Source organism: Mustela lutreola, chromosome X (genome assembly GCF_030435805.1).
Source record: "Mustela lutreola isolate mMusLut2 chromosome X, mMusLut2.pri, whole genome shotgun sequence".
Classification (NCBI taxonomy): domain Eukaryota; kingdom Metazoa; phylum Chordata; class Mammalia; order Carnivora; family Mustelidae; genus Mustela; species Mustela lutreola.
Genome location: NC_081308.1, coordinates 103,588,318 through 103,599,319, shown reverse-complemented (window position 1 = coordinate 103,599,319; position 11,002 = coordinate 103,588,318). Strand labels below are relative to the sequence as shown.

General features: G+C 43.6%; 1 pseudogene; it reads right to left on the bottom strand.

The window, feature by feature from the left end:
- Window positions 1–4,755: 4,755 nt before the first annotated feature.
- On the bottom strand, window positions 4,756–5,511 carry LOC131821045 (ras-related protein Rab-4B-like; annotated as a pseudogene).
- Between the last annotated feature and the right edge of the window lie 5,491 nt (window positions 5,512–11,002).

Sequence of the window (11,002 nt, the reverse complement as noted above, 5' to 3'; positions counted from 1 at the left end):
CTCCTCAAAGGGCCAAGATTATTCCGTGTTTGGTTGCCACCTGCTTATCCACCTAGGCAATTTTTCAGTGGGAACGTTTTTGTTCCAAGAGACACTCGAACGGATCGGTGCTTACCAAACACCGTGAACCCAGGAAAACCTCATGGCATCTTGTTAATGTATTCGTGGGCTTGACCACGTTTCGCAAGCAATAATACAGGATATCCAGTTAACTTTGAATTTCAGATAAACAATGAATGTATATTTTTCAGTATGTCTACACCTCATGCAATATTTGGGACATACTTATATTTTTAAAATTTCCTTGTTATCTGAATGTAATTAGGCGTCTGGTATTTTAATCTGACAATCACATTCACCGGCCACAGTGAGGTGCCCCCATAGAATTATTCACTAGGTTGCTGTCCCCTGACTCAACATACCTACAAGTTGGGCTATAACTCAAGGGAGCTAATTTCCCTGACGATAGAATGGCCTCTAGGCAAGCTATACAAGACTTATCTGACCGAAGAGGTAACAGTCAAAGAAACACGTTTTATTAGTTAATTTTAAAAAGAGCGAATCCAAAGTTTTGATCAGCAAAGAAACCATAGAAAAATACAAAACCTAACTAAACAGGCACCATCCAGGCAGTTGAGTGGATGAGCACTCATCTGTAAAACAAATACACCAGTCTCTCCGGAGAGCAAATACTCTATATTGGGGAGATGGGTGTTTGGAGCAATCATAATAAGCGCTATTATGTATTTGAATTGTACAACAAACTCACCTTGCCTTTATTCTATGGTAGGGACACTCTTCTTCTTCTTTTTTTTTTTTAAGATTTTATTTATTTGAGAGAGAGAGAGAGAGAGAGAGAGATCACAAGTAGGCAGAGAGGCAGGCAGAGAGAGAGGAGAGGAAGCAGGCTCCCTGCGGAGCAGAGAGCCGGTCTCGGGCCTTGATCCCAGGACTCCAGTGACCTGAGCCGGAGGCAGAGGCTTTAACCCACTGAGACATCCAGGCGCCCCTGGTAGGGACACTCTTCTGATTATAATTTGGTTTGCCATAAAGATCTCCCTGACAAGAATTTGCCATTTTTAAAAATTCTATTTATTTATCCGAGAGAGAGAGAGAAAGAGTGAGAGAAAATGAGCAGGGGAGGCGCAGAGGGAGAAGTAGACTCCCATCTGAGCAGGGAGCCTGAGGAAAGGCTCCACCCCAGGACCCTGAGATCATGACCTGAGCCAAAGGCAGGTGCTTAACTGCTGAGCCACCCAAGTGCCCCGAATTTGCCATTTTTAATTCAAATCCTCATGAACAATTGTTTGTCTTTGTAAATTAATAAATTGCCATTCTGGTTTATACCTGTCTCTTATGAATGTCCTTAGTGTGACATTTAGAATATTGAATTTATGAACATACAAAACTGAAGCCCAGACCCCGAGCTGTGGTTGGTGGTGCTACACTGTCAGGCTTCTTGCCAAACAGCTTTCCTCTCCTGGCACATCACCCTGGGAGCCTGCCATGTAACAATAAATACATTATAACAACAATAAACAATTATTAAGTAGCTTGAGATGAATGGAAAAAAGAACCCATTGAATCTATACATGTTAATAGCATAGTAGTAACTATATATTCCACTAGTAAATAAAATTTAACTTGATAGACCCCAGAGTTAAGAATACCTAGATGGACTTTCTACTTTCTACTTACTTTTAAGAAAAGTAATAATTCAAAAGTCAAATATTTGCAGCACTAGAAATAATAACTGACTTTTAATTCTACAAAATCATGCATACTCTATCCAAATTATGACAAGTCTCATATGCATGAGACTAGATATATAGCAAGATGTACATACATGTTTTAATCTAATTTCATATACTCTGATGATCATAGAAACTGAATCTGAATTATGACAAATGCCAAGTTAGGTCATCAGTATTAATGAGGTATTTAGTTTTGTATGTGAGCATGAATACCTTCATTCATAACCCACCTACACAAATACATAAGCAGGGTCCAATTTTCACTGCAATGTGTTTCTGGTTTTATGTTGTAAATGGTATCATCTTAAAGTGGATTTTTTTCCCAAGGTTAATTGGGGCTTTGCTTCTGACAAAGGACTCATCTTCAAGTAAATCATTGCTGTAACAAACTATATATCATAAAAGAAGAAATACCCCAAACTAAACCTCTTCAAAACTTAAAATAATGAAAAAAAATTAAAATAGTGGTGGCACCTGGATGGTACAGTTGGTTGAGCAACAGACTCTTGGTTTGCACCCAGGTCCTGATCTCCAGGTCATGGGATTAAGCCCCACATTGGGCATGGAGTCTTTTTTTTTTTTTCAGTGTTCCAAGATTCATTGTTTATGCACTACACCCAGCGCTCCATGCAATACGTGCCCTTCCTTTTTTATTTTTTTTTTTAATTTTTATTTATTTTAAAAATTTCTTTTCAGTGTTCCAGAATTCATTGTTTATGCACCACACCCCGCGCCGGGCATGGAGTCTTCTTGAGGATTCTTTCTCCCTCTGCCCCTCCCACTCATGCGCTCCCTCTCTCAATCTCTCTCTCTCTCAAATAAATAAATACATCTTTTAAAAAATTAAAATAATGGAGTGCCTCGGTGGCTCAGTTGGTTGAGCATCTGCCTTTGGCTCAGGTCATGATCCCAGGGTCCTGGGATCCAGCCCAGTGTGGGGCTCCCTGCTCAGCAGGGAACATGCTTCCCCCTCTCCTACTTCCCCTCCCCCGACTTGTGCTCTCTCTCTCTAATAGATAAATGAAATCTTTTAAAAAATTCAAATAATGAACTTCATTTATTCATGCAATAAGTAGTTATGAAGGACCTTTCTGTTTTAAACATACATGCTCTCTGTACTATAATTTGTGCATAAATATTCTGTGCAACCTAGAAGGTTCTTCAGTGCACATGCAGCATGGAACACAGAAAACCCAAGTCTATCATATATTTTACTAAAATATATAACCTAGCTATAAGAAACATTAAATGTTCAACAATGGTATTTGCTTCCTTAAACTTTTGAAAGGATTTTTTAGGGTCATCTTGACACAAGGCTCTAATATGCTGCCCAGGGAAATTTGCTTTAGAAAGACTGCCTTTTCATCTCCATAAGCTTCCTTGAGCAATAAGTGTGGCACCAAAACCCTTTAGCACCCAGTAAAGAGAGGTTTCTTTAGGAGCTAGGCCACAGCTCTGAACACTGGAGGAACCGCTTTCACTGCAAGAAAGAATTGGGCCACTGCCAGACCCCTGCTGGGCCTCACATCTCTCAGAATCTACAGCCTGTGATGTCTTACATTAAGGTCAATTCTCCCACAAATTGCCTCTCAGCCTTACACCTTAGAGCCCTCTGCAGCCCGGCTTTCTATCCCCACAAGGGCAAGGCATACCTAAGAATCACACCACTACCCCCACCACCAATCCCTCTGCAGAGCATAGGTGAGAAAATGCTCTGGGCCGGCCATTGCCTGAATCTTTCCATATGGAGCAATATAAAGAACACCAACAAAACAGCAGCTCCTGCCTCTGGTGCCAAATACAGCTAAATTTGGGGAGAGCTCAAATCTTCCCATGTATCTGAGGACTGTAAGGACTAACCACCCTGCCAAACTTGGGACAAGTTGAACTCACTCACCATGCTCATTCACATCCTTGTTTTTCTCTTTCACAGCCCAGTATGCAAGCGCCCAGTTCAACTTATTTGCTATGTGACCTTGGGCAAGTGACTTGAATTCTGTGCCTGTTTTCTCATCTACACAATAAAGGCTCTACTTTATGAGGGTGCTACAAGGATTAAATGAGTTAATGCATGCAAAGCATTGTTACTTTTTTTTTTTTTTTTAAGTAAGCTCTACCGCCAGTGTGTTTCTTGAACTCATGACCCAGAGATCAAGGGTCCCACGTTCTACCAACTAAGCCAGCCAGGTGTCCCTATTATTGTCACTACTAAATTACCGTATTGTTATTGTTTTCCCAATATCCCTCTGGACTTCTTCTCCCCCCACCTGACCTGTCATTTCTACCTTAACTTCCAAGTGCTTCTGCTGCGCCTTCTAGAACACCACTCTATGATTAACAAACTCTCCTACCATCCTCCAACTCATCCCTGAATATTCATGGCTTTCCCGTGAGAATGGAGCTTCCCTTGCAGATCTTTCAAGTGAAAGTGATTTATACCAATACATGCATATACTACCCAGTCAGGAGGTGAGGTGGGCATCCTCTTCCAGCCCCATAACAACTTCCAGATAATTCTTCCTTCACCCTCAGGTGAAAAACCCCAATTCTTCCTTTAAGTTTCATACCATTTGGTTACACCTCAACACCTTTACTCATTCACTGAAGATCCTGGCATCCGGCTCACAGCCTGTCCAGTCCCCACTCCACCCCCATAAAGCATTGTTTACAAAAAGAAGAAAAAACCCTCCACGATATATTTCACCCATAAAGTGAAAAAAGCAAAAGTAAAACTGCATGCATTGTATGGTCCTACCTATGTTCTTTAAAAGCACATCTGTACGATATATATGTAAATACACCAAAAAATTTCTGGATGAATACACATAAAACTCTCACTAGTTATTAAAGTACTGGCAATGGCAGGGAGCTGGGGCCAAATGCCCTGGTCTCAGGCTTTGGGAACTCTTTGAGTTCCCCAAAGTTAGGGGTTCAGAGGGAACAGGGGTTAACCAAGACAGAGGAAGCAGCGGCAGGTTATAATTTCCCCTTCCCCCGTGGTTCATTCACAGCCCACCTGGCCCCTCAGCCAGGCCCTGGGAAGGGGGACAGGTGGTGGCACGGCTTCTTTGGGGCCAGGACAGGGGAGAGACTCGCCCTCCCAGCGCCTGGGTCTGGGGCCCAGCCAGAAGGGCCGGGCTGGTCCTGGAGAACGGGTGAGCTGCCTCCCTCCATCTCGGCAGCTCCAGGGCTGAGGGGGGCCATGGCCTGGGAGCTCGGAGGCTGTGACAGCTGAGCGGGGCAGGACGGTGCGGGCACACTTCAGGAAAGCCTCTTCCCCATGAGGACGCTAATGGCCAGGAACATAAGCTCATTTTCCTGGACAAAGCGGGAGGCCTCCAGGAAAGTAAGATTGCGCTCAGGGTCCAGGTCTTTTTTGAAGCCACAGAGATGGGCCACGATGTGGGGACTAGCCAACATGCCGGCGTCTGCTGGCCAAGCGGCCAGCGAGTTGTACCAGGCACCGATGCAGGGCTCCAGCCACCCGTCGGCAGCAACTCCATGTCACTGACCCAGAGCGCCCCTGGCCGGCTATGGCCCAAACCCGGAGTGTCACAGTCTCCCCACCCACGTTGACCACCCGGGGGCCAAACTCCTGGCCGGCTGTGTGCTCGGAGCCCTGTTTGAACTTATTCTCAATGAACTGATGAAGCAGACATGATTTGCCAGTTCCCGCACTGCCGATCACCAGGAATTTGAAGGGGAGGTTGGAGGTCGCGCAATAGGGTACCGTGGCCCAGCCTGCCCCCGAGGGCATCCACTCCACTCCAGCTGCCTCCTGGATGCCTTCCTACTGCCAGGCCGGCGCCGCCACTTCATCTAGGGGATTTTTCTATGTGGGATCATAGATGAGAGACAGATAGATGTGCTTCGATGCCTTTGATGGCTATAGAGCATTCCATTGTATGTGCGTACCATAATTTAACTAGTCTCCTTCTGATTGTCACCTACAAGAGGACTGAAGGGTAGAATGGAGCCATAGAACTCCAAGCCTCCTCCACCTTCCACTGGCTTCCCATCATCAGAGGTCAGGGTCCTATGCTCTAACACTTGTCTTAATCTCAAAAGTCCTCAACTCAACTATACCAACAAGAGGTCACTGAGGACCCCATACACAACGCTGCCCCTGGCAGAAATTAAGAAAAAACTCATACACTGGGACTAACCCCTCCTAGAGGTTTTCATTCACCGTAACAGCAATCAAGAGAGGGCCTAGAGTGGGGCAAATTTCAAGCCTCCCCAAACTTCCTCGCCTCTATCTACAAGAATCCAGACATGCAGTGCTCCCTACAACCTCATCATTCCTACCTACCTTGAGTCCACCAGGGACTGCTTTGATTAGAACATCCATCTCCAGGGCGCCTGGGTGGCTCAGTGGGTTAAGCCGCTGCCTTCGGCTCGGGTCATGGTCTCAGGGTCCTGGGATCGAGTCCCGCGTTGGGCTCTCTGCTCAGCAGGGAGCCTGCTTCCGTCTCTTTCTCTCTCTCTCTCTCTCTGCCTGCCTCTCCATCTACTAGTGATCTCTCTCTGTCAAATAAATAAATAAAATCTTCAAAAAAAAAAAAAAAAAAAAAGAACATCCATCTCCAGACGCACCTGGGTGGCTCAGTGGGTTAAAGCCTCTGCCTTCGGCTCAGGTCATGATCCCAGGGTCCTGGGATTGAGCCTCAGGTCGGGCTTTCTGCTCAGCAGGGAGCCTGCTTCCTCCTCTCTCCCTGCCTGCCTCTCTGCCTACTTGTGAGCTGTCTCTCTGTCAAATAAAATAAATAAATAAATAAATAAAATAAAACAAAGAACATCCATCTCCAGTTATATTAGTCCCATAAGAAGCCCCAGACTCTCTAGTCAGCACCCCTCATCTCACCCAGTCTCATCTCTATGGCTCTCTACATCCCCCATTCTGTCTCTATCTCCCAACCTGCTATCTTCCCATCTCAGGAAATGGCAATGCCATCCACTTATTTTCTTGGGTCAAAAATCATCTGTGTCGTCACTCTCACATCCTACATCTAGTCCATCAGCAAATACTTTCACCTTTACTTTCAAAATATATCCAAACTCTGGGGAGCCTGGCTGGTTCCAGTCAGTAGAGTATGCAACTCTTGATCTTGGGGTGTCAAATAAAATAAATAAATAAATAAATAAAATAAAACAAAGAACATCCATCTCCAGTTATATTAGTCCCATAAGAAGCCCCAGACTCTCTAGTCAGCACCCCTCATCTCACCCAGTCTCATCTCTATGGCTCTCTACATCCCCCATTCTGTCTCTATCTCCCAACCTGCTATCTTCCCATCTCAGGAAATGGCAATGCCATCCACTTATTTTCTTGGGTCAAAAATCATCTGTGTCGTCACTCTCACATCCTACATCTAGTCCATCAGCAAATACTTTCACCTTTACTTTCAAAATATATCCAAACTCTGGGGAGCCTGGCTGGTTCCAGTCAGTAGAGTATGCAACTCTTGATCTTGGGGTCATGAGTTCAAGCACCATGTTGCACCTAGAGCATACTTTCATATACATATATATATATATTTTTGATATACATATATTTATTTATTTATTTATCCAAAATCTCAGTGCTTTTCACTTACCTTCACCACTGTGACCTAGTCAAAACTGCCATCATCTTTCACCTTGACTACCAAACTAGCCTCTTAAATTTGACTTCTGGCTTCCATTCATGTGTCTGCCCCAACCTTTCAGTCTATTTTTGACAGCAGATGGGGTGAACCTTTTAAAACATAAGTCAGGCAGGGGCACCTGTGTGGCTTAGTTGGTTAAGCGTCTGATGCTTGCTTTCAGCTCAGGTCTTGACCTCAGGGTCATGAGTTTGAGCCCTGTGTTGGGCTCCACACTTAAAAAATAAATAAATAAAGCATAAATCAGATCACGTAACTCTCCTGCTCAAACCCCCCAGTGGCTTCCCATCTGGGTTATGATAAAACCCAAGGTTATCACCATGACCTAAAGACCCCACACAATCTGGCCCTTATCTACCTGTCTACTTCATCCTGCTGTTCCATAAGAATGCCAAGCATGGTCCCTGGCTTCTCAGAGCCTTTTTTCATTGGCCCTCAGATGAACAGGATTAAATTAATCATAGTCCTTGATTAATGAGGCTTCCTCATTATTAATCCAAGTATAGCTCATTTTTAGTGAGTAAGTATCCATGAACCCAATAACCAAATCTAACTACATGGTCTGCAATCTCATTCCCCTGCCTATCCCCCACCCCCCATTCTGGCAAAGAACCATCATCTTGGATCTGGTGTTCATCATTCTGTGGCGCTCTGTTTAATACAATTCTATCACACGTATGTATGTGTTTGTGTGCGTTTATACATACATATATAGATATATTTTTCTTTTTTTAGATTTTACTTATTTATTTGACAGACAGAGATCACAAGCAGGCAGAGAGGCAGGCAGAGACAGAGGTGGGGGGGAAGCAGGCTCCCTGCTGAGCAGAGAGTCTGATGCAGGGCTTGATCCCAGGACCCTGAGATCATGACCTGAGCCAAAGGCAGAGGCTTTAACCCACTGAGCCACCCAGGTGCCCCTAGATATATTTTTCTTAAAAGTATATACTTTTATAATAATTTGCTTTAACTTTATGAAAAGGTTATTCGGCTACATGTACTCTTTCAGAACATAATTTTTCTCCTCAATATTTAATTTTCTATGATCCGTCCAGGTGTATTTGCATGTTGCTGCAGTTCATTTATTTTGATTGTTGTATAATATTTCACTGTGTATATGAACAACACTTCAGGGCCCTTCTACTTTGTTCCCTCTAGAGTGTGCTTCTCTCAGATATTCACATGACTCCCTCCGTCACTTTATCCACGCCATTACTCAGATATCACCTCATCCTTGTACTATCTAAAATAGCGCTCCATTTTACTCTTTCTCTTTTATCTTTCTTTTGCCCATAGCACTTATCATCACTATGTTGAATATTATCATTTGGTCTGTCCAGACCCACTCTATCCATTCCCACCTTGCTCTGAGCCCTGCAACAGTAGGCTTCCTTGCCTTCTGGCTTCCCCTTTGGGTTTTGCCTAGGAGAGATACCCTAAGGAGATAGGAGGGTAGGAGAGACTGATGTTGTGGTATTTATTTCCCAGCTCCGTCCTTACCATGATTTTTTCAGGACCTGCCACATTTCTATCTAGTGAGTCTCTGCTATTGCTATATTTCTCTTCAGGTCTCAGTTAACTTCTCCCTCCCCTTGCCTCTTAGTGCCAAGCTACGGTAATGTCTCCCGATCCCTCTCCTATCCTGGGTGCTTAATTATTGCTTGTCATCTCCCTTAACATTGTTCACAATTTTGTAAATACTCTTTCATTAAACTCATCAATTCTTTTTTTGTGGAGCCCAACATGAGGCCGGAACTCACAACCCTGAGAATCGAGACCTGAGCAGAGATCAACGAGTCAGATACTTATTAACAGACTGAACCACCCAGGGACCCCTAAACTTATCAATTCCTCTTTTGCCAGTATCCTGACTGACAGGACTGCCTTACAGTAACATTACTTATACATATTTGTTTTGTTGATTGTTTCTCCCACTAAGTTGTAAGCTCCAAGAGGGTAGGGACTTTGTCTAATTCCCTGCTGTATTCCCAAGGTCTAGAATAGTGCTGAACTCATGATAAGCATGCAAGAAGTATTTGTTAAATGAATTATTAACACATACAATAATACATTTAAAATGCTTACACACAAAAAATTGCTGGCGCATACCTCTTTCAAAACATTGCTATTATTTCTTTAAGCTATATACCTAATAGAATTAGAAGGTTAAAGTTTAAATGGATTTTTAATTTAATAGCTATTACCAAATTTCCTCCATTCTCCGAGGAGAACTGTTTGCCTCTAGGACTGGAGCAGGAAAATATAAGATCAGCCTGGGATGTCAGAAATTTTTCAAATTTTCAAAAACTGAACAAACACACAGACAAAAAAACCCACAGCAACCCTGCAATGACAGGTATGTCAAAGGGATATAGGGGTTAACTCAAAGATCCTAATAGCCAAATTGGATCAACATGAGCAACAAGAAGATGGGGCTGCCCTCATCTTCCTGTTTCCGAACAGAACTTACAACCATCTACCCCATCCCATTCCATTTAACTTTTCTCATTCTGATAGCAATGCAAGAGCTATTCCTCCTTCTGAGAGGGATCTCTCCATATAATGAGTTACGTACCTTTCTGCTTTCTCAGAAATCTTACCATATCAATTATCCCTTTTCTCTCTTGATTTTTCAGCCTTCTTCCCTCCCACTCTCTCCTCCATTGCTCCCTCCCTTTCTTGTCTAATTCCCCTCTTCCTGAATCTGGACTGGTCTTAGTGACTTGCTCAACCAAAAGAATGCAGCAGAAGTGATGTTCTGGGAGTTATAAGGCTAGGTCGTAAGAAGCTTTGCAGCTTCTACCTGGGCTTCTTGGAACAGTCACCCTTGGACTCTTGAGGCATCGCTTAACAAGTCTGCCTACTCGGAGTCTGCCATTCTGTGAGAAAACTCAAGCTAACTGTGTGGAGGCTGTCTACAGAGAAAGATGCCAACCTTCCCCCAAATATCCTAGTTCCTAACTATTCAAGTCACCGCAGCTGCGGCCCCAGACATCAGTAAGCAGAAATGAACTGTCCCAGATGTCCCTTGTCTGAATTCTTAATGCAAATAATCACGAGATATAATAATGATAACTAAATTTTTGTTTTAAGCCACTAAATTTTGGGATTGTGTGTTACACAGAAACGAATGACCAGAGCAGTCAAAAATGACCTTCGTGTCGCTAAATGTAAGATACGTTTTCATCCTCATTTATTTGTCCTGAGGGCAGCTCTTGTCACAGGTAACCATTCTCTCTCTCTTTTTACTTTTTTTTTTTTTAAAGATTTTATTTATTTATTTGACAGAGAGAGAGAGAGAGAGAGATCACAAGTAGGCAGAGAGGCAGGCAGAGAGACAGAGAAGGAGAAGCAGGCTCTCTGCTAAGCAGAGAGCCCGATGCGGGGCCCAATCTCAGGACCCCAAGATCCTGCCCCCTGAGCCGAAGGCAGAGGCTTTAACCCACTGAGCCACCCAGGCACCTCTCTCTCTCTTTTTAAATTGAAGTCTAGTTGACACACCAAAGCCTATTGGTTTCAGGTGTCCATCATTTTGAGTCTATATTTTTATACATCATGAAACAATCCCCACATTAAGTCTAGTTACTGTCACCATACAAAGTT